Source organism: Strix uralensis, chromosome 1 (assembly GCF_047716275.1).
Source record: "Strix uralensis isolate ZFMK-TIS-50842 chromosome 1, bStrUra1, whole genome shotgun sequence".
NCBI classification, from domain to species: domain Eukaryota; kingdom Metazoa; phylum Chordata; class Aves; order Strigiformes; family Strigidae; genus Strix; species Strix uralensis.
Window position 1 is genome coordinate 120525194 of NC_133972.1, and position 27902 is coordinate 120553095.

A 27902-nucleotide genomic window follows, 5' to 3' on the forward strand; every position below is an offset into this window, starting at 1 on the left:
GAGTAATTCCTAATTATTGGATAATTGAATTCAAGGGGGGTTTGCTGCTAGCATGGCATAGAGCAGCCTCAGTGGTCCCAAGAAGGCACTGTCTGTAGGCTGTTATGTAAGAGGGAGAGTTCTGCAATACTTTCTCCATTAATAAACCAGAACAACCTAGGCCACTGAGCAAATGTCTTCTGAGTATTAACAGTTCCTATTTATCTGCTAATGAATAAATCAAGTTATGCAGAAACATGAATATCAGAGAACCCCACCGCATGCCCCTGTGGTACGTGCATTTTCTCTTACAATGTGTCATTTGAGTAATTTATACTATTGCTTTTAATCAGGTTTTATGGGAAGATGAAATAAAAATTTAGGATGCCTTTTGTTAGTGTAGTTTATATACATAAAAGAATAAAATTTGAGCAGGTTTTTGCAAAGAAAAGGAAATAAGTTTGACAGCCATTTCTCTTATTTTATGAATTTTCTGGCCTTAGCAAAAGAGAGCTGATTTCATGGTGCGTGATTTCTAAGTGCTGAGTGTGAAGTCAACACGAGCTTCATCAGTAGCTGATATTCTTGCTAGGTGCCATTCATACTTGATTGCAAGTATCACAAGTAAAAATCTGATAATTTATCATTCCAAGCATAGTCCATGGATTATTTTTTCATTGATAGAAATAGTTCTGAGACAAAATTCTACTGTAAGGGAATCAGCTTTGTTATGGCACAAAAATCTTGATTTAACAGGAGGATAAAGCTGCACCGCAGCTTGGGAGAATGTGTTTGTTTAACCTTTTCCACCTTTATTACCTTGGTGAGTGATATCAAGCATAGCTGAGAGCTCAAATAAAATAAAAGCACTCTAGACTTATTCTTGCGGGTGCCTTTTCCATTTTCTGTCAAGTCTCTTACTCAGCTGTTTCCAAATGGCACCAGGAGCACTGCAGATTCCGCGGAGCACCTCCTGTGAGGAACAAAGGGATTGCTCTTCTGCATCAGCTGAGCATGCCACTGAACACTAATGCTTCCAACTTTAAGAAAGCTGTCTTTTATGATTGACTATACAGAGTTATATAATCTGCATTAGATAGGTTTTAGTCTTCTCACTGGTGCTATATTCAGTGTGCATTATTCTCACCCCAGAAGAGCACTCTTGCCTTCATTTTCTTTGCCAGTCTTTCCAGCTTGATGGTTGTGATTTTGATTACAGTTTATACCTCATTTAACCTGACTGTCCTGAATATCTTCCAGCAAGCAGTGGCTTATTTTTTACGATATTTTCTTCCTTAATCACCATGTCACTCTTTGCTAGACAGAATTGTCTTTTGGATTTACATTTTCAGTCTTTGACTTTCATCTGTAAGGTCTGAAGGTCTGTGAGGAGGAAATGTAACTCCCCTCCTTTCTATCATGAGTCTGTGATACTCTATATCAGTACACCAGTGGATCTTTCATTTTAAGTATAAAACTTTACTTTGCCTGTTTTCTGTCTATAAACTTTTAACTAAAGGAGTTAAGGGGGTAGGCGTAGGGAGGAGGAGTGACAGTGGGTGTTGGGAGAGGGAAGGAAAAGGAGTTGAAGGAAGTAAATCATGAATAAAATGTGGCTGAGTGTGTTTTAGCAGAATGCAGATATTTCTAGAAAGACATCATCACTGCCAACATTTGTTGGTAATCCGAAGGTAAGAACAGCTACATGGTGGCCTCAGCTGGGAAGGATCAGTGCATGAACTTTATCTTCAGAGCCAGGTGATGTTCTTCAAGCAGTGGCTAGCATCTGAGCCAAGGAGGGATTTTTGTAGCTCATGTCAAAGGAAATCTGTTTTATGTCTCTGTTTTATGAGAAGCACTAGCTTGTAATAGTATTTATCGTCATTTTGGCAACTGCTTGGTGGTAATTCTATCAGCTTGCTTGTTTTGGGAAGCCCAACTCGGTAAAGTAATAAATAAAATGGACAGTGTTTTGACATAGGCTAGCAGGATAATGGGAAGGTGTCTCTTTGAATTCCTTTCATATTGACAGTGCCTCATTTCCAATCTTGTGCAAATAATGAGAAAAAAATTAGTAATGGCAGTAATTTTTCATAAAGAAATGGAGCTTGTAAATGTATTAGAGAACCATAGGCACTTGTATTCCTGCCAGGACAGGGTCTCTACTTTGTTACCCAGTCACACCTAGTTCTTAATTTTTCTTTTTCAAGGATACTTGTTTTACTTTTATAGGGTTTTGAAAATACAGGGGGAATTACTTTGCAATGACTAGTTGATTACAGTGAAGACGGAATAATAATTCTTAATTGCTAAACAGAAAACTTCAGTTTGGATGAAGAGCATGAACTTGAAGTAATCTGCTTGTATTTAAAGCAATAGTGATAATAGTAGAAATTATCAGATACAAAAGTGTAAAAATGAAATATTTTCTAATATTCTTTTTAATTCTCTAAGGCAGCAAATAAGTAATTTCTAGCACCTTCTAAGGGAGATAATTTACCCTTTTAAAAATGTCACAGACTGTCTTCTTATTTGAAGTAGGTTTTAAACTCTTCTGATTTAAAGGTAGTTCCACTGTTGTAGGTTAGCAGTGTGCTAACATTCCCTTAAACTGCATAAGCCTTCTTAACACTGTCAGAGATTGTATATTTGTGTTGTACATTGAAGCAGGAACTGTTCTGCCTGATTGGGAATGCAAGTGAGTTCATCTCTCTTCATTTTGTTTCAAAGGATTCCATAAAACAACACCAAAACAAAGGAACTTTGTATTGACTGATACACAGGTTGGTAGCAGGACTGTCCATCAGCAGAGCTTAACTCTCATGTCCTAAATACTGAATGATATGAAGAAATCAATTAGGTAGCTCATAGGCCTCCTCCTGTTCATTTGTCTGTCTGTAACTAGAATTTACTCCTTACAGACATACCCCAGCAAGAGCTTAGGCTGCCAAGTTTTCACAGACAAAAAGGAAGCTTTTTTAGGGTCGACATAGTGCTTAGAGATACAGTGTAGTTGGGAACTGTCAGTGCTAGATTAACAGTTGGACTAGATGATCTTCAAGGTCCTTTCCAACCTAGATGATTCTGTGATTCTGTGAAGCTACATAAAATGCAAAGAATACTGACACGCCCAACTGCAGTAAACACTTGATCTGTGTTACTATTCCACATGTAAATAAAATAGGTGAACAGTACTGGGGTAAAATTCACCCTGACTCCCAGTGCACTAATGGAAAACATACCTAATATTTTCTCTAAATGAAATATAATCCATAGAGTGTTTCATTGGAATATGATTTAATATGATTTAGTATTTTTTGAATCCATATTTCTTAAATGTCTGTGTAATTTAACATATTTTTTCATTTAAGAAGAGATAAGAAATCCCCACCATTTGCAATTGGAAGAATAGGTACAGGAAAGCTAATAAAAGCAAAACCAAGCAAATAATGTGGACATAAACTGGAGTAGCCAGGTTTACAACCTGTCTCCTCACTGTCCACCCATTAAGTCCTTGTACACAAGCATTCAGCATGCAGTGCTCACTTACTCATCCACAGCAGAGAGGTGATCTGGAAGGGATGTGAGTGACTTCACACTTGCCCAGTGCAGCAGAGCTAGCAAGGCTGGAGACTGTTTTGCTGCAGCTGTCAGCAGCAAATTTCTATCCTGCTTGTGCACAAAGGAGTTGTGGCTTGTTTGCCAATTCTTGAAGCAGTGCGGTTTTCCCTTGCTAATACAGGCTGTGTCCCTGGAATACAGTCTGGTGTGGAGCAGTCAGCAGGGGAATATGAGCAGTAAGTGTTGGGATATGTACATCGGAACTGACAAGAAGAGTTTTAGTGGGACCAGGGTGATGGACACTTGAGAAACGTGTGAGTTGTATTGATAACATGACTTATCCATGTTTCATCCATTAGCACATATTTAGATGATCCATTTTTAAAGTAAAAGCCTCACATCTTATGTAAATGTGCTATTAGATTTCAAGAACCTGTTGGAAAGGTTCCCAATTCTGCCTTTCTGTATCTAGCCAAATCTGCTTTGACAAATCCAAACAACCTGGTATGTTTTTAGCATGCCCTGCCAGAAAAGCAAACAAACCCAGGATGGAAGAAAATAAGGTGATTTCATCCTGCTAATAGGATATGACAGCACACTAAGGCATGGACTTAACATGGCCTAATGAAACAGATAGGCTCACTCATGGTACCCCTTTTGTTAGCAGGCTTTCAAAGGGTGTGAGACTGGACTGGGTGATTGGTATGATCTTCTGTCTCTGTATGTTGTTACATTTCATGTAGATACCCTTCTCTTCAGCCACATGACTTTATTCAGACAAAATCATTTCCTTCCCTCAGACACTAAACTTGGGGTTCAGAGAAGAGGAAGATTAGTATCTTCAGTGTGCAAAGCCACTGTGATGATAGGGAATTAATTAATTAAGACAAGCCTAGATGGTCCTAGCAAGCAATTGAGGTCCTGTGCTGCTGAAGATGGCTGAGGAAGTACTAAAAACCTGAGAAAGTAGGAATGAGTCTCTGCTGGTTTATACTCACTGAGAAGCTGACCAGAGATTAAATGATGAGATAAAACCACAGAAGTTGGCATGACAGGGTTGCACAAATGTGAGCTGAGACTGGGCTGGCAGACTGGTTCCTAGGTGAGGTTTCTCCCCTTTGGTAATTGCATATTCATTTCTTATTACAACATGTGATACCTTGAAGGAAGAACCTGGATAACTACACCTGTGTGTTTTATATGCTGAGACATTTGATAACGTTCTGAAAGGGATTCAGGCATGAAGCAGTTTGATTTTGGTTGGGTTTTTTTAAGTCTTAAAAAATCAAGTATTTCAAAAGATGTGGCTAGGTACAAGAAACAAGTGAATGAAAATAATGTAGAGAATAAAAGAGTTCTTGTTTTAACCAATGATTATGTTTTAAACCATCTTCTTTTGTTACAGTCTTTGAATATAAAGTAAGCATATACAGATACAAATGACTGTACAATGACAAAGACAATATGTTGTGACTGAGTGTGGAAGTATCTTTGTGTTGTACATCTTTTTATTATGTTTATAAATATGCATGCACTTATTCTGATGCATAGAATTAGAGACTCAACTTTTAAATTAACTGTTCTTAATGTCTCCTATTTAGCAGGCTGGTTAAGTAGTAAAGACAAAGTTTTAGCTCAATAGCAAATGATGAGGAGTTGAGTAAGAGCACACATAAGGTAGGCTAAAATTTGTATCTAGCAGTATGAAATACGTACAGATTAGCTGAATGTTAGTGCTCAAATGGTAACTTAATTAAGTTGTGGTTACAGAGATACCCTGACTATAAATACCCTGGCTATAAATGCAGTCTATATTTAAAAGATGTTGTTGGAGGACACTTGTAATTATTAAAAATATGCTGTACAAGGGCTAACATTTATCTTACTGATGGTTCTCATTCTTAAATTTATTTTGAAATGAGCAAAGTTGTTCTGTACAGATTCAGATTTTTAAGTCAGTAGAATAATAAATGTTATAGGATCCCTTTCTTTCTTACTTCTTCAGGAAACTAAAACAAATAACATACCTGCTTCCCCTTGAACTCTATGATTAGTTTCACCCCAGAATGAAACTTGTGCTCCATAGCATAAGGATCTTCTGTAGAAGTACTGAGTAAACCCTTAATTGTCAGACAGTGGGAGAGTCAGTAACATTCCTGGTGGCCGTAAGACGGAGTCTTTTGAAATGGGTTACATAACTTGCTGTGAGTGCAGAAATGGCTTGGCATACATGTTTAATGGTTTCACCTGTGGTGATGCTTGAGGGCAACCTCCAAGCCTTAATGCTGAACTCTAATTGGTGTAGACAAGATCACAGCACTGGATTTCATGGGAATGCAAGATAACTTGCAGACAAATTAGCACTGAAGTAACATGACAGGTCTTGACAGTATGTTCAAATCATTTACAGAAAAAAATACATCCATTGACTCCAATGTTTTTTAATATTTTGGCTACCAAAACTTTTTGCGCCCAATAGGTAGCTAGACTTCTGGATAAGTATAGAAGTGACACTGTAGCTGGAGGGTTTATGGTAATTCCATAAGCAGCAAAGTGTCTCTGCAAAGGAGAGATAAACAGCTAGTAATCCTCATAATTCCCTACTGATAGCCTATCCATCTCTGCTATAAATTAGAAAACCCAGAGATTAGGAAGGCTAGGCAGGGTGTAGCTCACAGCATTAATCACAGTGTTAGGACAGCAGTGTGCTCGAATTCTGTGTCTAAAGGGCTGGATTTCTCTCTAGGTTAAAGTGACATAAGGTAGTTTGGAATACATATTGATCAAACTCTCAACCCAAAGCAGAGATGGTTTTACAGAAGACACTCTTATACACTTCTTAAAACCAAGCTATCAACTGCAGATGGGAATAATGCATTAATTTTCACTATGAGGGTTGTAGTCGTGATTTTGTAAGCTCTTCAAGTTTCCAAATTAAGATTTTTTTAATATGTGTTTAGCGTTATTTAGATGGAATTAGGGTCAGTTTGTCCTTAAACCTCTGGGTACTGGGAGGCGATTGTGCAAATACTTCTGATCTTTTGAAATCTGCATGTAGCCATACAAGCTGCACTGGTAATGTGGTCATTGTCTGTGTGCAAGTTCCTATTTAAATGTAAAATGTGAATGGGCACTTTTAAAAATTAGAAGTTAGTTATTAGTTCTCAGAAGCATATGGCTGAACTAAATATATTTCATCAGTAATTTTCTTGATAAAAACATTTCATTGTGGTGGTAGTCAGAGGGAGAATGAAGAACTGTGGTTTGGCCTCCATAATAGTATGCCATATATTCCAAATCCTATACAATTTTTGGTTTAAAACACTTAATTACAGAAGTGGATATTTTAGTCCTCTGCTTTTTATCAGATACATTTTATGTGTTCAGATCTCTGCTGCCTCATTTCAAAGTCCTTTTCAATATATTCACAGTAATTGTACTCGGGGAACGTAGTTGATGTGTGTATTGTCACTTCAGTCTTTCGGGGGGGTCTAGTTCAATAAACTATTGCTTGAGGAACCATTTTGAGAAAGCGTAAGTTTTTTCCAAAATTGATGGTGCATCAACAAACTTTTTATTCTTACATGCACAGTAGCAGTGTACTAGGCTTTTGGGACAGTGAAACTGTTTCCATTATCTTGTATGTTCTTGCTTTGGAATGATGATAGGGTTTCTGGTTTTGCAGTCATGAGAAAGGCTAAATGGGAATTTCTAGAGAAAGGAGCTTACTAACTACATGAAAAATGTCCGCTCAGCAAAGTGAGAGAAACACTAACGCATGTTCATAGGGGAAAAAAAAAGAACAATATATCTGAAAGGGCGAGAATTATATGGAAAAAGGAAGATTTTGTCTGAGGTATTGTGAAAGGATATGAATTGACATCTGGCTGTTAAAAACTAATAGGAGACAGGAACAGGCACTGGCCATAGAAGCACCATTTTATGATCAGCACAGAGTAATGTAGAGTCAGCAGATACTGTAACGAAGTTGAAGATTCATGTAACTGCAAACAAATGTCGGCAAGGTAACAGCATAAGACAGAAGACAGTCCCAGAGGGATGTTCATGAAAAAGCACTTAGAGCAAATACGCCCTATAGGGTAAGCATAAAATTCACAACTGGGAACTCCAGAAGATGAAGCAAAACACCAAGCTGCGAAGTGCGTGAACTTCCAGCAAAAGCTAAGACATGTATGCAAGACATCACTGGAAAGATGTTTTGCAACACAGACAGATCCAAAAGGGAACATCAGGATGACAGCAAAGAAATACATCTTCAACAGCATACAGAATGTCTTTGTATGCAGGTAACTTTTGAAACATTTTCACAAAACTTTAAATGTCAGAGTGCTAGTAATCTACTAACATCATAGTAATCTGTTAGTAGGCTGATCTGTGCTTCCACCAGGCAGATATTTGAGAAGAACAATGGAGATTTTCAGGCAACTTTTTTTATTGTATTAATGGAGTCTTCTACAGGGTATCAGTCACCATGGTTTGTGTCTGGACTACAACCAGTTTGTAGTGGGAAGGTGAATAAGGACTTTTGTAGTAGTTGTTGAACCTGAACAAAGAGGGCCACCCTAACTGAACGTGAAAGAAACTAAACCAAAGGTTGGTGTTGATACTTTGAGTTGTTAGAAAAACTGACAGACACCATTAGGTAACAATAAAAATTCTATAAATACTTTTAGAAAGTGATGTGCTTTAATCTTGATTATTTTCTAGCACACCCAGGAGAAGATTGTATGCCTCATGGTGTGGTATCAGGAAGTAAAATTCTCACCTCTTTTAATTCCTCAGGGAAACTCAACAGGTGTGGGAATACACTTTGGAAAGTGGTTCAGATCCCTCTTTCCCTTCCAAAGTACTTTCAGGGGAAAAAAAATACAGTATTACATATGGCCGTATCAATGCAGATAAGTGAACATGGTATTTAGGCCTATGGATCTGAGGCATAAGAATTATATTCCAGTTGTATTTGTATGTCTGTAACAGTACTGGGGTGCATGTGTAAATGATTGTTAGCTCCATTATATTCTAAATTATTCAGCATTTCATAGTCAAAGCAATGCTGCCATTGGTTTCATGGTGTCCTCAGTCCTATGCATTTTGACAAATTATATCAGAAGACTTGTTCAGGACATTCTTGAGATGAGAAACACTAATGTAATGACCACCTTGATTGATTTTATTTGCTCTAATTTGATATCACATAGGAATTCTGTAGTTACAAAGAATGCAGGATTTTGGAGGGAGTCTTTGGCAGTTTTAACCATTGAACACTCCTTTCTGTAATCTCTTGTCCTGTTCACTGCATTCTTCCACACTCAGCATAAAATAAAGAAAGAATACTGTAGACATCATGCTTTTTGCCTGTGCAGTTATGTTTCATTGGTTAGGCAGCTTCAGACTGTCCTGGACAAGACAGGGTCACTGGGAAAACCTGTGTCATCATGTAGTTGTAAGGAGTATTATAATGATCAACAGAGGGCACAGTAAGCTTACAGAAGCAACAGTATGGTGTCTCATACCTTTTCAGACCTTGTTTTACTAAACTCTCTGAAGTTATTTTGGGGAGTGTCATGGTTTAACCCCAGCCGGCAGCTAAGCTCCACCCAGCCACTTGCTCACTCCCCCCTGGTGAGATGGGGGAAGAGAATCAAAAGAGTAAAAGTGAGAAAACTTGTGGGCTGAGATAAAGACAGTTTAATAGGTAAAGCAAAAGCTGTGCATGCAAGCAAGGCAAAATAAGGAATTCATTCACCACTTCCCATGGGCAGGCAGGTGTTCAGCCATCTCCAGGGAAGCAGGGCTCTGTCATGTGTAACAGTTACTTGGGAAGACAAACGCCATCACTCCAAATGTCCCTCCCTTCCTTCTTCTTCCCCCACCTTTGAATGTTGAGCAGCACATCATATGGTCTGGGATATCCCTTTGGTCAGTTGGGGTCAGCTGTCCCAGCTGTCCCCTCCCAACTTCTTGTGCACCCCCAGCCTACTCGCTGGTGGCGTGGGATGAGAAGCAGAAAAGGCCTTGACTCTGTGTAAGGACTGCTCAGCAGTAATGAAAACATCTCTGTATTATCCACACTCTTCAGCACAAATCCCCATACTAGCTACTATGAAGAAAATTAACTCTATCGCAGCCAAAACCAGCACAGAGGGTTCTAATAATTTATTAGTCTCAGTAAACTCCATGTTTGGTTTTGATTTATTTCTGATCCCTAAATTTGGGTACTTTATTGCAGTGTAGCAGTGAGGGATATATACATTGCTTTTTGTTCACAACAATATTGCCAGCTCACTTGCATGTTGTAGGTGACTGCTTGAGGAACTGGTTGGCAATTGTTCAAAAATCTTTGGCTATTCTCTACCAAAAAAATACCTTAGTATATGAAGCTAAATCAGTTCTCTCTTTTGAATAGCTCTAAGAAAGTAGGAGAAAAAGGAGAGACTAACTGATGAAACATTCTTGAGTAGAGTTACAAACACTGGCTGAGCAGATGCTTACACTGTCATGACTGGAGACAGAACTGGTGAGACATGACTTCTTTAGTACAATTTGGTGCCTGAACTAACAAGTCCTACAGGACAGCCATCCTGCTACCAGAGACTTCAACCATGGCATGTACAGTGCAGTGCAATGTGGATTTGTAGCTAAGGTAACTGCCCCATTGTCTGTTACAGACACCTTCAGTTCTAGTTATAAATACCAACTTAATTTACTGATAGCAGAGGTTAAGATGAAAGGGATCATTTTTGGTGAGCTTAGGACATGTTGAGTATATCCAAATGTGGATACCAGTCTTTTAAACATATGAATGAAAATTCTTGTGTTAGTTCAAATGAAGATGCAAACTCTTCATAAACTTTAAATACAATAAAGACTGTGTGACCTTTTATTTAACTGACCTGAACTGAAAGCACAGCTGGAGAACACGGAGTTGACATTTACATTTACACTAAGCTGGAATACTATACCAGGTCCTTAGCTAGTCAGTTGTGCTGAATTCTTCACTGTAATATGGCTGCGGACTTCACTGTAACATAACTGCCATCAAGGGAGAGGAGGAAGTGTCCCTAGGTAAGTGGTTAGTATTCGTATGCTGCGAATAAATATATTGAGTATGCAAAAGGTTTTAGAACATGTCAAAATCTGCAAACATTCATTTATGTAGCAATATATGTCAGACTGTAGTTGCTAAAATGATGCATACACATTGGGAAGGGTTATGTTACTTCTAAGAGGATATGATAGTGCCTGGCAGGGCCTGCAAAATGCCTGTGAAAAGGAATTATGTGTATTCCTAAGGGTGATTGCATTAAATCTAGTGCTCAAAGTCATTAAAATAGTGAAAATTCCTTCCTAATCAATATGCTTACTCAGTGCTTACTAACAGCTCTGCACATATAATGGCATTTAATTTTCCAGAACTCTGTCAAACAGTATAGTCACATCCTGCTATTCATTTACATTAGATGATAATGGTAGTTTAAAAGATGTTTCCAGTAACACTGTAGATATTTTTCAGCTTAACAGCTGGCAGTCTAAAACATCTCTGCATTGAGCCGCTTGCTTTGTTGTTATGTTCTATCAGGAGGTCCTCACATCTGGACTGTGAAGAGACCCTGCTGTGACTGGATAATTTTTTTGCGTCATTTTTTGGACTCCTTGAAAGAGGTTGTCTTTTCTAAGTCGCTGAGTCAGATGCTTTATTATCACAATCCCTTTCAGAAAAGTGAGGGGTCATTCCTGTCCTTCATGAAGTTTTTCAGCTTTTCTGTTGCTCTCTCAGTGTGTTGTCAGCACGTTTGTCTTTTCCACCTTCTTCTTAAGCACTTCTCATTCATGTAGTTCCCTTGAGCTTCGTGCTGTTGAAAAGCTGTTGTATGTTGGTTTCATTTCGCCTACTACCCTGAAAATAAAAAGTATTTTTGTCAGGTAGTAGCCCATAACAGTTCTTGAAGGACAGTGTGTCTTTGCCTTGGACAAGGGAAGCCAACACCCCCAATTTGCATCTTGAACAACATAGAACTCCACCCAATTTATCCCTTTATAACCAGCATATGGAAGAGCAGGAAAACTGAGGTGTACACACATTTCCCTGTTGTTGAGAGGGGGAAAGCAATGGCTTTCACTGAAATGCTTAGTCTCTTCTCCTTTCAGTTCCTGTCAGCTGTTTGTCATATTGAATTTTACAAAATAAAATGGAATTTTTTCAGGTAGTGGGAATCCCTTATAACTGAAAGTATTTTAATGCAGAAGTAATAAGGGAAACAAGCATTTGAATAACACTTGGTGATGTTTTGTGTTAATTTGGGGAATGTCTGATATTGTACACATTAAAAAACCTTGAGACTGATTTCAGCTGGGACTTCATGCGTGACATTATGAGACTGAGGTGGGCGAAATCTTTGTCTTTGCTTCCTGGAAAAGCATCATGTTTTCAGACCTTCATTTAAGGGTGAGAAATTGACAGTATTACATTGTATACTATTTTGTAGATGCCAAATTCCTTACAAATGTGCCATCTACAAGTAGTAAGCTTCAAGATGCTTGGAAAAAAACACAATGTAATAAAAGGTGGTCTGAAATGAAGATGATGTATCAAACAGAAAGAGTGCTTTAGGTTATAAATATTCTAATTTATCTGTGTGCATTCTAAATTGTCTTTATAGTCCAGATCGAAAAGGCTAAGTTTTCATAGTCTAAGACAAGGCAAATGTCAGCCAGTGCCAAATACTCAGGGCATAATTCAGCTCAGGATTGCAGATAGGTCAGAAAACTGCACATATGAATCTAGAACCAGAATTTGCCTTTAGTTTCAAGGCTTGCTTTAGTCAGTGTCATAGGAGATAGCATTGCACCTCAGGCAAGAAAATGTGACTGTATAATGTTGGAGACAGATCTCATGCTTAAGCCCAGAATCTGAAGTATAACTGTTGTTTGTTTTTATTTTAGCAGGGAAAAAGAGCAATAATCCCAACTGGCAGTCCAAAAATAACCAGATTGGAGGGTGGAAGGAAAAAGAAGGAAAAGGGAAGAGAAAAATGGAGAGGTAAATTGCTATTCTGTAGACACAGTTCCCTTGCAAGGAGGAGCAGGGAATCAGCATTTTGTCAAGAGTACATGGAAATACAGTGTTTCAGTGGTGTATGGTGACTCTGCAAATGAGGAACAGAGACACCACTGCTATGCAACATCATTTGAAATGATTAATGAGATTAACGTGGGAGAGAAAGGAGAACACACCATCTCTAGTTCTCTTCTGGAGATGTTAAAATCTTGTGGTCAGTTATCTCATAAATTTCCTGAAATAACTCCTGAATAGTGGACTATTACTCTTTCTAGTAATTCACTATAATGTTATCTCTCCCCATTTCTTTTGTAATTTCTGGTCTCACATAAATAGTTCTAGTCTAGGTGGTTCAAGCATCAGGAAAGACTGATTCTTTGCAATGAAAAATGGTAGTGCAGCAGCAGATTCTTATTTGATGATTCTTCTTTCCTTGATCATCATATTATTGGATGTTGTGGATGCTGTGGGATAATGGCATGTTTAGGCCCTGATATGCTTATATTTTGCATTTCCTTCACATTTGTGCAAATGATGAACCTCAGCCACAATGGAAAGAATGTTATGAGTCCTGAGATGGATTCTCCCATTCTCCCATTTTTTTCTGATTCAGAAGTGAGCTGTGATACGATATTATTTTGGCACTGGAAATGTGAAGGGAGAAAAGTAGAAAATATGAGACTCTAAAAGTGCTCGGAATCCACTCTTAATGTCTATTGCTTTTTTCCTCATGAAAATAAATTTAAATGTTTTCCTCCTGAACATTTTAAAAAGTCAATATATTCCTGCTGCTGCTGCTAGGTATTACACAGGCTGCCTTTTTTAAAGTTTGAACCATAAATACAACACAGTGGGATATTTTAGTAGTGATGCATAATATTTCTTTATATTATTTTACTTTAATTTTATAGCTTTGTTTTATAATATATGTTTGCAACTTGGATGCTTTCTTCTAAATTATGTATTAGTGATTGCAGTAAAAGTTCCTAGTTTCTTCTGGCCATTTTTCTCTCCTGTGCTGTAAAAGAATAGATGGCAACATGTAATGATATTCCTTCTATCATATTTATATAAGAGCTACAAATATAAAATATATATAAAGATATATATTTATATCAGCTGAGTGGCCTGGAGAAGGCTGAAATAACCCAAACTCCACTCAAAGACTGTAAATGCTGCCTCTTGTTTTATTGCAGAAGTAAATGCAGAGTCCTGTGTCTGGGCTGGGATAACCCTGTGCAACAGCACAGAGTGGGAGGCCAACTGACTAAAAAGCAGCTTTATAACTGTTGGAGGTATTCATGGACAACAAGTTGCACATGAGTCTGCAATGTGCCCTTGCAGCAAAGACAGGAAGTCATGTCCCAGGCAGTGTTAGCAAGCATAACCAGCAGGTCTTTCCCCTCTGTTCGGCGCTTGTGAGACCACATTAGAACTACGACCAGTTTGGGGTTCCCCAGTAAAAGAAATACATTGACATGCTGGGTTGAGTCCAGCAGAGAGCTACCAAGGTGGTCATGGTGCTGGAGTACAGCAGAGGTTGTGCAAGATGATGCTGAGAGAACTGGGTTTGCTCAGCATTCAAAAGAGATGGCTGATGGAAGGTCTTATTGCTCTCTTCAGGTACCTGGGGCATACAGAGGAAACAGGGCCAGACCCTCCTCAGAGGTGTGTAGTGAAAGGACCAGAAGCCACAGACAAAATGAAACAGGAAATTCTGACTAAGTAGTAGGGATGGAGGGAAATTACCAGGGGTAGAATCACTAGAGCAAATGTCTTGAGAAGCTATGGAATCTCCATCCTTGGAGGTCTGCAGAACTTGACTGGACTTGGTTTGAGATGGGTGCTCAGACCAGATGAGCTCTGGAGATTGCCACCAACTCACACGTTTTTGTGCATACTAGTGAAAGGACAAGAGGGAGATAAATTGGATTTCCTGTGGGGCTATGTAGAATAGGAGGTATCTCCTTAGTTAGAATTGTATGACTGTTTGTGGGTTGGGTTTTGCTGGGGTTTTTTTGCTGAAATGCTCTGGCTCTTACCTTAACTTACTTGGAGATGTTTCTATAGTTTCTCATTTTAAGATAAGTTTTGATTATTTGTATGTTTGTCAGATTTGCAATCATAACAGTAAATCTTTCTCATAATATCTCTAGCAACTGATAAGGACCTTAATGATCCAATGCCCTATTTCTTTGTAAGCTCTGATCAATGAAGTAGATAACAAAATCAATTTCTGAATTATTCTGGCTTGGGTTTAACTTGGATAGTGTCTGTAAATAGTAGAGATGATTTACACTTATCTGTGTCTCGGTTTCTGCTTCAGGCTCTCAGCAAGCTCCAGCAGATATGAAATGGATATGAAAAGCTGTAGCAATATTTAGAAGGCTCTTTTCAGAACTATGATTCTAGAAAAGTTTTTTGCGTGTAGTAATTTTAAGTTCTGGAGGACAAGATAAAAGGCTACCAGTCTTCCAAACAGGTGAGACCCAGTGTAATCAAGTGTCTGATGGCATTACTTTGAAAGAAGAATGCAAAAAGTACATTTTGTGTAGCTTTATTTCAAATCACTCACTTGCTTTGAACCCATTTGCAAGATGTTATTTTACCTTCTGGAGGCTGCTTTCTTGGACCTTCTTGAGAGCTGAAGTTGCTCAGTGGTTCACCAGTTTTGAGCCCATACAGATTGGGCAGCTGTCCAGCTAACAAAAGAATCTCCCAAGCAAGGATTGCAATGTACCGTTGTGACTTATCTGACTCAGATGGTTTCTCTATTGCCACATGTCAATCATCTGCACATGCAGTTTTTGAACTGTGTTTGGGCGTCTCCTTTCAGGAAGACACTTGATGTCTCTCCTGAGCTCGGTTGAGGATACTTCCTCCTGTAGTGGTCTCCCGGTATCCCTCTTTTCATGGGAGCCCTGGAGCAAGGTGTGAGCTGCATGAACTATTCTGATGGAGGCAGCTTTTCCGGTGATCCATTGAGGCAGGAGCTGTATGGCCCTGCTATGCCCCATCGGATCAGACTTTGTCCGTATGTGCGCAGGTAGGATGCCAAGAAATACGTCGTCACTGCTGAACCAGCTTATCCCACTTGCAGCCTGTTCCCTTTGCAAGCAGTCCCTGGCAGGCAGGGCACCAGGGACGGATGGCAGGGATTAGGCTAGCCAGTGGCTGCCCTTCTCACGATGGGAGCAAGTGCAGGAACCCGCATGCATGTGTTGTGCAGTGCCCACTGACTGGACTTGGCACCATGTCTATGTCCACGCTTGCTAAACCCCAGGTTTCTTGGAACCACGATTGCAGCAGTGTACGCGAGTGGACTGGTATGTGCAGAAGATGCAGTCACTTCACTGATATGGACTGGAGAGGCTTTTGGTGTAACTGTGTGATGCAGCCTGGTCAGGTGCTCAGGGCAGCAGTCAGGCACTGCACTCTATGCTGCTTCACTATTTTGTACTCTTTTCCATTCAATAACAACAGAAAGTGCTTGTGGTCCTGCTCCAGCTCCCACTAAAGTCTGCCAGGACTGGAGAAAGAGATGGCCCATTCACCATATTAGTATAATTTGGATTATCCTGAGAGAGGGAGAAAGAAAGAGAATTGAAAAAGTGAACTGAAAAGAGGGAATGTCATGCAAAAATACATTCTTTTTGTGTGATTTTGTAGTCAGTACTTCATTCTTTCTTGGATAAATTGGAATTACAATTTTTAAATAGTAATTTAAAATCAAGCTAATATTAAGGTCACATATAATCAGTCCTTAAAAGTATGTTAACTAGTATTACATTCAGAGAAATGCTAATGTATTGTCACTTCCTGAAATGTATATACCTCCTATGAACTACCCAGACTGCTGTAAAAGAATCATGTCATCAGTTTGGCCAGCTGACAAGGCATATGGCAAACTCTTTTATGACTCCTGTTATCTGTAATGATAGCTGTTTGTGTAGCTGTGCTATTCACTAAGCGAGGGTAGAACAGTAGTGCAGCAGTTGCTACTAAGCAGAGCAAACTGCAAGAGGACAAAAAAAAAAAAAATGAAGACCAACGTTTTAGAAATGTGAGAAAAGGAAAAGCAGTGCAGTCACCCAGGGGAGTTTCTATAGCAGCAGTAATCTGAAACACCCAGGCACATTGCCAAGAGCTCCAGTAGGTTGTTAATCAAAACTTCCAAGTCTCCTGCCAATCCAAGGCGCTCTCAGCATCAGAAGGGAAAACTGTCACATAATGATGTGATACTTAACTTGCATAAAGAATTTTTAATTTTTTTTGGTGAGGAGTATTCTTGTCCTAAGCAGATTTTTTTCTTTTTCAGTCTATAAAATTACCCTTCCCATTGGACTTTTAACTGAAGTAATGTATTTTTATACATTAATACATTTAATTTTTACTAAACATACAGGACACTTTCTGATACCCTGGAGAGTATATTCTCTTTTATTGGCTTCAATTAGGTGTTCCAATAGTAATATGCAAATCTTATAATTCTTACTAGGAATGGGGTAAAATAACATTGAGAAGATTAAACAGGTGTCTGTGTAAAGCAGACACTTTAATTGTAATGTAAAATTTAAGTAAACTCTCTATAAGCATTCCAGTTATCTATATAGTTAACAATAATATATGGCTTTGCTCCAGGCATTGAATTAACTGAAAAATAACGTCAGCCACTTCCTGTTTAGAGGGATAGTTGGTTTCTTAATATTATCACACAGTAGGCATTTTTTTCAACTTGATGCTGACAAATCCCATTATCTAGGAAATGTTTCTATCGCATAATCTTAGCAACAGTGAAGGCAGCAGTGATTTCAGTCTTTTCCATCTTAATTTTCTGGGTGATGGATTTTTCAGTTCACTTGCAGGAGGAGGAGAAGGCTGCAGGACATAAAAGGAAAGTGTGCTCTTTGGCATGGTTTTCCCTTCCCACTGCTTGCCTGGCAGGCCCTCGGCAGTCCCAGTGAAGGATGCCGGTGAGAGGCAGGAGGGAGGGCAGGAGGCAGCAGCAGTAACCACTGGCCATTCATACCGAGGGTGTTCCCTGGCACCTCACTGTTTGCTCCGCTGATGGTGGGGTCAGCATTCATTTACACAGTCTGGCATGTTTTGAAGGGAAATTCACTGTTAAGGGAATGGCTGAGAGGACACAGGAATGCTGGTGAGCTCGGAGGGATGTGTTTTATATATGGCAGCTGTGCTGCCATAGAAACCAACAGACTATACATAAGCATTGGCTTTCCATGTAAATAGTCATAATTGCCTTTGGCCTGCCTAAACCTTGGGAGAGAGAGGGATTTATGGGGCTCAGGAGAGACGAAGTTCCCTCCCCCCATGACCCTATTTCTCAAATATACCATATGCCGACAGGGTTCTTTTAAGGGAACTGTTAAAGAATATTAATGAAACAGAGCATCCTGTGGTTTTTGTAGAATAACCCATGTCCATTGATTTGGAGAAAAGCTTTCACCAGTATAATTTTCAGCCTGTCAAAATGGTGTAGAGGAATTTGACATGGAAGTATAATTCTGTATATTGCTTTATAGGTCTCAAATTTCATGTTGTAGTTATTATTTAGCCCCTATATTTCTGCTTACAGGAGTTCCAGATATTGGCAGTAGAGTTGTTAATACCATAAAGGTCCCTGTGTGACATAATAAATCAGTCTGTTACAGGCCAGAAGGCACACTGAATGGCCTTAGGCAAAATTGATGTAAAGTAATAAACCTAAGAAGCTGGTAGGTATAAACTGAAATACTTTCAATATAATAGGGCCACTCTAACTCAGTAGTAGTTAGCCTTTAGTTTGCTACATTTACACTGTGGTTACGTAAGAAGTATACAGCTTGTTTTGGATCACTGAGTAGTTCAGAGTGCTGAAAGAACCTATATATTTTAATGTAAACACAGGAGGAATAAAACTGAGGCTAGCAATTTCAGATTTCCTTGAAAAAGAAGCTTTATGTAAGGGTCAATAAATTAATTTCACTGTTTTGCCTATCTGACAACTCTCCTGAAAGGCACAGCTACACTTCTGTCAAACATGGGGTGTGTGTCAATGTAGGTAGATGCAAGATGACATTAATCTATTTAGATAAAGTGACAGCTTTGAACATCATGGATTTCAGTGCAGGCTGGAGACCCCAAGTAAATAACTCAGATTAGTGAGTGGTCTTGAAAAGCCTGTGGTGGAGCATGTGCGGCTATGAATGAGTGCAATACTCTTAGTAATTGCAAACAAGATTAATTTCCCCGTTTGATTTGGACATTTTAGCTGTCTGAAAACTGGGCGTCTAGTCTGAGCTACTGTCTGGGTGCCTTTTCTAGCCGCTCGAAAAGCGGTGATACATCTTGTCTTAACGTGGCTAGATCAAATTACATGTGCTGAATATCACGCTTAGAATATTACTAGCCTGAGTATGCTTTTACGTGCTGCAGTCCATCACAGGCCCCCATCAAGTGGCACGTGTCTTCATGTCTTGGGCTCTTGCTTCAATAAAGATGATCAAAAGATCACTTTTTGAAAGAAAAGGGGCAAACTGGATTGCAATTTTGTGTTCAGGATAGACTGAAAACTGTAGTTTTAAACCCAAATGCATCAGTCATTTATATAACAGACAGTCTAAATCATGCTTGAGATACTGGCAGTCCACTTGTGCAGCCATAAATTGTTGATCTGCTTCCTGAAAATGTTTTGCCCTTTCTGAATTATAGTAAAATTATTTACTGTCTAGTTCTTTTTCAAATGCTTGTGTCATACAAGCTACTCTGTTAAAAATGGTACAAGCAAAGGGGTTTGAAAGCTAGAAACTCTGTAAGAGAGTTCAGTGTTCTAGGTGATACTGGGTTGATCAGTTTATGAAGACCACTTCTTCATGGTGGTCTTCTTCATTTCCACTTCTTAATGGAAACAGAAAAAAATAATTTGTACAGAAATCCTGGTGTTTTGGATCCTTTTCAGTGGTGTTTTTTAAGAAATCCAATTACAAAATGATCAGGAAGCTTTTCTAAAATCTTATCCTTGGAAGAGGATTCTTTCCTTTGCAGCAATGGATTTTTAATGCTGAAGGTGCTTCATATTGGACCTGTTTTAATAAAATGTAGTAACCCCTTTGAACTTTAAATGTGACTTAAATTGCCGCTTCTTTTTTATTTTTAATCTGGCAGAAACCAATGGTTTGATTTTCAGTTTTAAGCAGTTGTTCCTTTTATGAGATGTGTAGTGAGTTACAAATGTAAATTTCATCTACGAAAAATACATGAATTTTCTACTGCAGTTGGTCTCCTGGCGTTCTGCCCCAGAATGGGGATAAACAAGGACATACATGCAGGCTGAAGGAGGAACATACCTTTGATATCAAGCGTGGTTTGGTTTTAATGTCACAATTATTGCAGACCCTTGAATGATGAGATTTTAAGGATAATCTTACACGTGCTGTGCCAGCGTTAGGAAGGAGGAGTGTGGGAAGGGCTGGAACATCACTGGGCATCAGTCACTTCTCTCACAGGTGTTTCTAGCTCTTCCATGAGTATGGTAGAAACAAACAATGTCACGGGTAATCCTTAGCTATAGGAAAACCAAGTTTTGTTCTGAGACCCACATTTACAGTCATCACTGATTCATATCATTGTGTTACACATTTCAGCTGGGCTCCTATTCCCATAATTTGTACTAACAAGAAAATTAGTCTCTTCTCTGAATCGAATTTAATATACCATTTCTGTTTTTCACATTCAGCCCACATGGTGCTATGTCTGAATAAAAGCAGATTGGCTTCCTTTTTTATTCAGAGACTCTGGCTAACCCTTATATACATAAGAGAGCTGCATCAGTTACCACCCACTGAACATACACATTTTTTTCATGAATCAGGTCCAACTCCTGTTTAAAGGAAGCTGTTTAAGGGATGGGGTAGCTTCTTTACATGTTATGCAGATTCCTTCCCACTTCACAGATTCAGCAACAGCTATTGTTGGGAGCTAAAGAAGCCATTTTCCTACCAATTCAAGTGAAATATTAGTCCTGCTCCATAATAAGCTTAGTGAGTATTTACTGGATACTGAGGTAGTAAAGAACCACTAGAGATCTTGAGTGGAATATAAATAGATTACCTTTCATTGGGTCTCAATGAGAGGAAGCTGAGAAATACGCCAGCTGTTTAATTATTAATATTCAGTATAAATCAATAGCAAAATAGGCTTTGATGGTGATCTTCAAAAGGGTTTTAATCATTACTCCCCTCAGATACAGAAAGTAAGTCTGAGCACTAGGGTTTAGCCTGTGCTTCTCTTAACTATACTGAAAGGTTACCACTGTGATGTCACACTGACAGTAATAGCAATAATTAAGATAGCACCAGACATTTAAACATATTGGCATTTGGGGCTTTATTGTTGCCACATGGTACACCTGAGTAATTCCTGAAGCACTGATGACAGACTAATGAACAATACTCACCTAAATCCCATTGAAGTTCATTAAATTGTATGGTAGGACTGTCTGTAGATTTTGGGCCCATGTGGTGCACGTGCAGGGCACAGAGTGAAGGCAAACAGGTTTACAGTTCTGCTGTAGAGTGGTGCTCCCCTGCCACCTGCCAGGATGATGATGAGCACACAGGGTCTTGGGGATACCTGTGGAATCCAATTCCTTCACCAGTCCACTTTTGCAGTTTGAATTTGCACACTTTGTTTTGCATTTCATTTGATATTGCAGAAAGATATGGTATGTAAGCTCCTGGGGAGTGTATTCCCTAGTTTGTACACAAAAGTTATTCTAAATGCAGTGGGGTTGGGAGGATGTGTGGGATGCGAAGCAGGGTGGGGCATGGGGGGAACAGGTTAATGCAGGAGTAAGTGACACTGAGAGAAAAGAATAATTTTGTAGTAGAAAGTACAGAGTAAAAGTTGCCAAAATCTCTGGCTCTTGAAGCCATGCTGCAAAGTGTTCGGGAGCCACAGCTTCCTGATGGGTCCCCTATAGCTATCCAAAATAGGATCTGCCACTATTCTTACTGTAAGTCTCTACTCCCTCATTCCATATTTCTGCTTCTTCAACCAAATCCGTGTCCTCCCACCTTCCGGCTGCTCTAACTCCGTATTGCCTGCCCTGCTTCTCATCCCTAATGTACAAGCTGTACTCACACCAGGTTGCGAGTGCTCCAGAACTGCCTCCGTCTCTAAGCACTTCTCTTTCAACCTGTACAACTCCTTGTGCAGCTCCTTCACCTCGGCATCTCATCTGCAAGAAGTTGGAGGCTTGGAAGGTGGACTTAGGGCTGCAACTAGAGCTATGCTTTGAATATGTGCAGCTTTAGTCTCAGGCTATGAGATATTGTGTGCTAGCCCAAGGTGCTCAGCCTGGTCCATGATCTGCCATGCAGGCTCCTGGGATGGAGGGAGGCTGCTCTCTTTGTGCTACGACACTGCTGTCAAAATAGCTCTGGTAGAAAGGCTTTCCTTGCAAGCTGTGCCCCAACACTGTACTCCCCATGTTCTCATGTCGCTCAGGATGCCTACAGCTGGGTGATGGTCTGCCATGAGAATCCTGCTTTGTATATGGAGTCTTCTGGGGGAAACAAGGCAGAGAAGGAGTGGGGAGGGTAGCAGCTGGTGTCTATGAACCATGCTGGCTAGTAATCCAGCTGATGGCTGGATTTCCTCTCAGTGTCACCCAGTGACTTGGAGATGGGCTCACTGCTGAAGTCATTAGGCCATCTGGTTTGCCTCATGGGTCATGTAAAAACATTTATCACCCACCGGGTTTTCTGATAATTTTTTTTTTTTATGATGATGCAACCCAAACTGAACCAGTATATGTAACTGTTCATATAGTCAATTATACTACCTTTGCAGCTCTGACAGATACTATTTAAGCTATAGCTTATGTTGTTATTTTTTAATCCATCTGCTTCAGGGAGTTAGATAGGAAATATTTTCATGGGGTAGCTTGAGAATCTGATCTGCAAAAACTTTTAAGTTCATGTGCTTTATACCATATATGCAATTTGCTCAGCAAGATTGCTTTTCCTTTAGTTAATTTCTGGTGTACTGATACTGTACATAGGAAAATATTTTTTTCCTTTTGGTAAACCAACCTCTAACAGCCACACTAAACATGTCAGAGTGCATTCTTTTCTTCTTTCCCTTACCTCCCCATAAGCATGCTTTGCTATTGCTATTGCAGTGCCTCGTTCAATTCTACAAATAAGTGGACCTCTTCCACTGCTCATGCCAGCATGTATTGGTTGGTGTGGGGTTAAGGGTTCACACTTACTGCTCTTTTACTGGCTATTGCCAAGTCAACGTGGGGCTGTGCAGACTCTGTCTCTGCAGCTTCAGAATTTGAGCTCTATTGCCTGCTTCCAGATGTGCATCTGCCTCTTGATGAGCAAAGTACTTCTTCCAGGGTGACAAGATTTCATACACTGAGCCATCCAGATCATCTTATTGTAATCTCACAATAATAAATCTTCCAAAGAAACATTCTCCTCTAGAAGTCCTGCTAATGAACATGGTGTTTGCTAAGGAAAATGGTTTAGTGCTATGAATCATTTTATTAGAGTTGTATCATTTTTCCACAAGAGAAACTCAGAGAATTATTCATCAATACAGAATAGCATGAAATTAAATCTAGTTTCTTTTTTTTGTCATTATCTTGAATTTCACTGTTTAAAAAATTTTTTTTTGGTATTTCTGTTCACTGAGTCATACTTGGAAGTGACTTATCTTTTCCATTCTGTGCCCTTGGCTTTTTCCTTTTGGGCATTTTTACTACAGATAATGTCATATTTTAGTTAAACTTATTTATAGGATATTATTAGGTTGATAGTTACATGGCATTTTTTAAATCCCACATTGGGTCACTAAAGTGACAAAGCTCAACAGCAAGTCATTTGGAAAGACATATTACTGATGTGTTCCTGAAATCTCCCAAACTGATGAAGTGAATTCACAGGTAGATTTGCTTTTTCACTTTTATTTCCTAAAACAGTACTTTAGAGCAAAGTATTGTAGTGATTCACAACACACAATTTTTTGCTTTGTGTCATTTGATTGGGCAAACTCCTGAAACTTACTGAAAGGCTTGATAAATAGTATCCAGTGCAATCCTAATTAGCCTAATCATTGAGAGTTGGAGAAGTTCCAGCTGCAAGGGGTTCGTTTAGCAAGTATATCTTACCCCAACGATGGCCAAGCAGATCCTGAACTATGTAATACAAAAGGTCAAGATCAGTCCATGGGATAGTACAAGTTGTTGCTTTTCAATAAATGATTGTTAATGGAACTGTATTTCAGAACCTAAGAAAATGGTATTTAAATTGACCATCATCTTTATGGAAAAGAACCATTTTCATATCCTCAAATATTTAACAGTCTGTGACTCAGCCGATTATCATCTGAATCATTTTGTTTAAATTTGTATCCTGTAACTGTAAAACTTAAGGAAAATTGTGCAATTTTAGAAGAAAAATGCCAGAACAAATCTTAGAGGAAGTGCTTCTCTGTAGAACGTGACTCCTCAGTTTGTGCCCCATGACATAAACTTTTTGCCTTAAGGATGCTCTGTTTCTTTTTTCAGCACACCTGACAAATTACCTTCATGCATTATATCTTCTGAGGTGCTTGCTGATATTCAGGGCACTATATTGTTTAACCAGTATATTTTTGGTTTAGTTACATTAGTAATTATTCACCTGTTTTCTTTGTTCCTTTTTTTCCCACTCCATCTCTTTTGTAGGAGTATGAAAAAGGTGTCCCTTTCCTTGGCAATCACCACCATTGCATTGACATTGCTAAATTTCCGTCAGTTTTTGTAACTCAAGTTTTGGCATGCTGTTATGGCTATTAAAACAGAATTGATTCATATGCTTCTTTGGGGCTTTTCACATGCTTGTGAATAGGCTTACCACCTAGCATAGCCTGTTTATCCTTTTTGTATCTGGTGCTAAACCAGTTGTATCTTTATTAATGCAATATTCATATCTAAATCTGAAGTCTGAAAATAAAAGTGGAGATTTTTTTTAATTTGGGCTAAGAGCTAAGCATCTAGTCAAAGCTAGCTGCTTAAGGTGTCTCTATAGGCAGTGCTGAGAAAAGGACATTCACAGAGTATGATTCTTCCCATTTTGAAGCACTTTCATAATTTAGAGGATATGGAGATGCCTGTTTCTCTCCATTTTCTATTAAGGGAGCCTAGCGTATACCAAATGCCAACTTCCAAGATCAGTGGTATCAATATAAGCTGTACTTCCACATCTCTTTTGGGTGTGCAGGACTGAACTGTAAAGTGTGTACCTGGGCATCACTGTCTGACCAAGAGTGGCATATTTTGTTGCTTCTGTAGAGGAGGTAACCCAGATACATTTAGAACAATTGATTAATGGATGCAGTTTCAAAAGCAGCCTGATAAAGACATTGCCCCATAAGCCTACTCTTGTAAATCATATCCACCTGCAGCCTTTTTTCCACCCTATTGTTAAATGCCATTATCTGTAGTGAGAGGCATAACTTGGATTGTTTAAACTTCCAGACACTATCTGCAGTTTTTACTGTTTTCTCTGTAATGCCTAATACATTCTTCGGTACTGTGAAATATTAATAGCAGCTGTTGGAGGTAGGAGAGTAGGGCTATCAGCACTGGCAGGTGGTCAAAGATCCTTTTTCATTCCGTGCTGTGGAAACAAGTGCTTTCTGTCCCCTGGTTGTAACAGATTGTCTCTGTTACCGAATGAAATGTTCATGGCCCTACTCTGCACATGGTTGGCACACATTTACTTTAGGCAGGTGAATTGCCCCATTGGAATTATTAGCTCTTCAGATGCCTGGTCATGAATACACAAGACTGTGGTTAGGAAACCCTTGGAAAATGGCTTGATAAGCTTTTGCATGTGCTATTTATTTCTGGTAGCTGCGGCCTATATATCACTTACCTGTACAAAAGAGCTGCATGAAGGCATGTCTAGCTTATTGAGCGAAGAACTGGTATTTGATATGCTGTATGGTAAGTGCTGTCTTACTGTTGTTGGTCAGATGCAAAGAAAAATGTTTTCGGTATACTAGAGGCCAAGCAGTCTGAGAATGTTGGTTGTCTCTTACCACAGCTGGAACCATGGTAAAAATTATCACCGCTTTTATTATATTTTTATTATATCTTTTCCTCAGTAACTTCATTTTCTATGAATTTTAATGTTTTTATTTCATTTACTATCATCAAAATATTTGGAAACCATTCTCTGGCTCTCTCATGTATGTGAAAATTCACATCCTTTTACCCAGTAGCTAAACATAATTTTTTTTTGCAAAGAATATTTTAAATGTCTCACTTTGACTTCTTTATTTGTCCTGGCTATAAGAATCATATTTACATAATTAGCATCAATTGCATTTCTATATTTCCTTCAATATTTGACATGTGTCAAATATGACCAATGAGCAGTAGCTCTGTATTTGTATAGTATTCCCACTTAAAAGCAAAGTTTAATGTTAATTTTATTATTTTCTTTATATTCTCTCTTTAAGTTGCAGTAGATTCTACCTCATTTCTTAAAATTCTTGACCAAAGCATATAAACCTAATCTTTTTTGTAAAACTTAGGGTACATACCTCCTTTCATGCTTAGGCATGATGTATTTTTCTCTGAACTGAATACTTGAACTTCTTTGACATAATTGGCAATTGCACAAGTATCTCTGAAGCTTAGACAGTTTTATTCATTTATAGATGTAACAGATGACTAGGCGACCTTATCTGAATAAATGGATCTTGGAAATGCTTTAGCAACTTAGTCCACTAATGAAATATTCACATAAATGTACATATATATACAACCACAAAAATTATGCACGTACACAGAGAGGTAATCATATGTATCTACATATGTGCATATATGCATAAATATAGAACATGCAAAAATAATCTGAAAATAGAAGAAAAAATTAGCTCGAAATCAGGAAAAAGCACATTTAGGGTGGACAGAGGGAGATCTTAAATGCTAGGAATATATAAGTCATATACCATTTGCTAACTTTTTTTTAAAAAAAGAAACTAATTTAAAACAAACCCCACTAATTCCATGTTGTCAAAATGTATTGATATCCAGAGGTGTGATAAACATCTTTCACTCCTCAGGTGCTTGCCACTAGAGTTTACAAAGTGATTTTAGTAGTGACTTGTCCTATATGTACTAGCCACTAGAGGGGGGATGAAACACATGTTTTGACATGAAGTTTTGCAGATATTGGTTGCAGAAGTCTTGAGATTCTAGAAAATTTTCTTCATTTTCAGTCTGTATAGAGTATGGTCTTATGGCTGATCATCTGCATCTAACTTTGTTCTCGGGGTCTAATCCTCATTTCAAATTCATAGAATCACAGAACAAGTTAGGTAGGAAAGGACCTCTGGACATCATCTGGTCCAAATACTCTAGTCCTCAAAGTCAGGCCAGTTTCAAAGATAGAGCCAATTTCTAAGCTTGAGTGGGTTGATCAGGCCTTTGTACAGGCAGGTTTTAAAGGTCTCCAAGAATGGAGATTCTACAGCCTTTCTGGGCAAACCTGATCCAGGATTTGACCACTAATGTCCATGGTTAACATTTTTTTCAGAAAATTTAATTGGAATATCCTTTGTCACAACTTGTATCTGTTGCCCTGCAACCTTTCATTGAGCACCACTTAGGAGAAGCTGTCTCTGTCTTCTCTACACTTTCTCACTGATTAGTTGAACACTACTGTCATGTCCATCCTTACCGTTCTCAAGACTGAGGAAGCAGTTCCTTCCGAGCCTCCTTGTATGTCTTCTGCTCCAGGCCCCTAGTCATTTTGGTAGCTCTCTGCTAGACTTGATCCAATATATTTATGTCTTTCTGGGAAGCCCAAAACCAGATGTGGTTCTCGCAGTTGGTCTCACAAGTGCCAAATAGTGGGGAAGAACCACCTTCCTTAACCTGCTGGCTATGCTTGTTAGTATAGCCCAGTAAGCAAATTTTAATCTCTCTCTGCTATTCCACATCTCTATTTCTTGCTTCTGCTTTCTGTTTGATCCTTAGTCTTCTTCAAACCTTTGAGCCCACCCTGTCTTCCACTGTCAGCTTTTTTCATGCTCCATTTTATCACCTCTCTGTGTCCAAATTTCCCTCCCCACTTTCTGCACTCTTCTCCATATTATGTGAAGAATATTCATCATTGTATGTAAATACTTCACATACTAAAAGGTTAGTGTTAGATGTTGTCAAGGAGTGAGAGACCTGTGTCAAATATATGAAAAATCAGGTCTGAGTTTTTCAAGG

General features: G+C 38.9%; 1 protein-coding gene across 3 annotated transcripts in view; it reads left to right on the forward strand.

Moving 5' to 3' along the window:
- The window catches only part of DLGAP1 (DLG associated protein 1), a 428529-nt gene that overhangs the window by 102812 nt on the left and 297815 nt on the right, over window positions 1-27902 (forward strand). The window contains exon 1 of one of the 3 annotated variants that reach the window (XM_074878762.1): window positions 12515-12601. The exons of the other annotated variants lie outside the window; for them this stretch is intronic. The gene's annotated coding sequence lies outside the window, so the exon portion shown is untranslated. Of the gene's footprint in view, window positions 1-12514; window positions 12602-27902 lie in introns of those variants that run through there. 3 annotated transcript variants of the gene reach the window in all.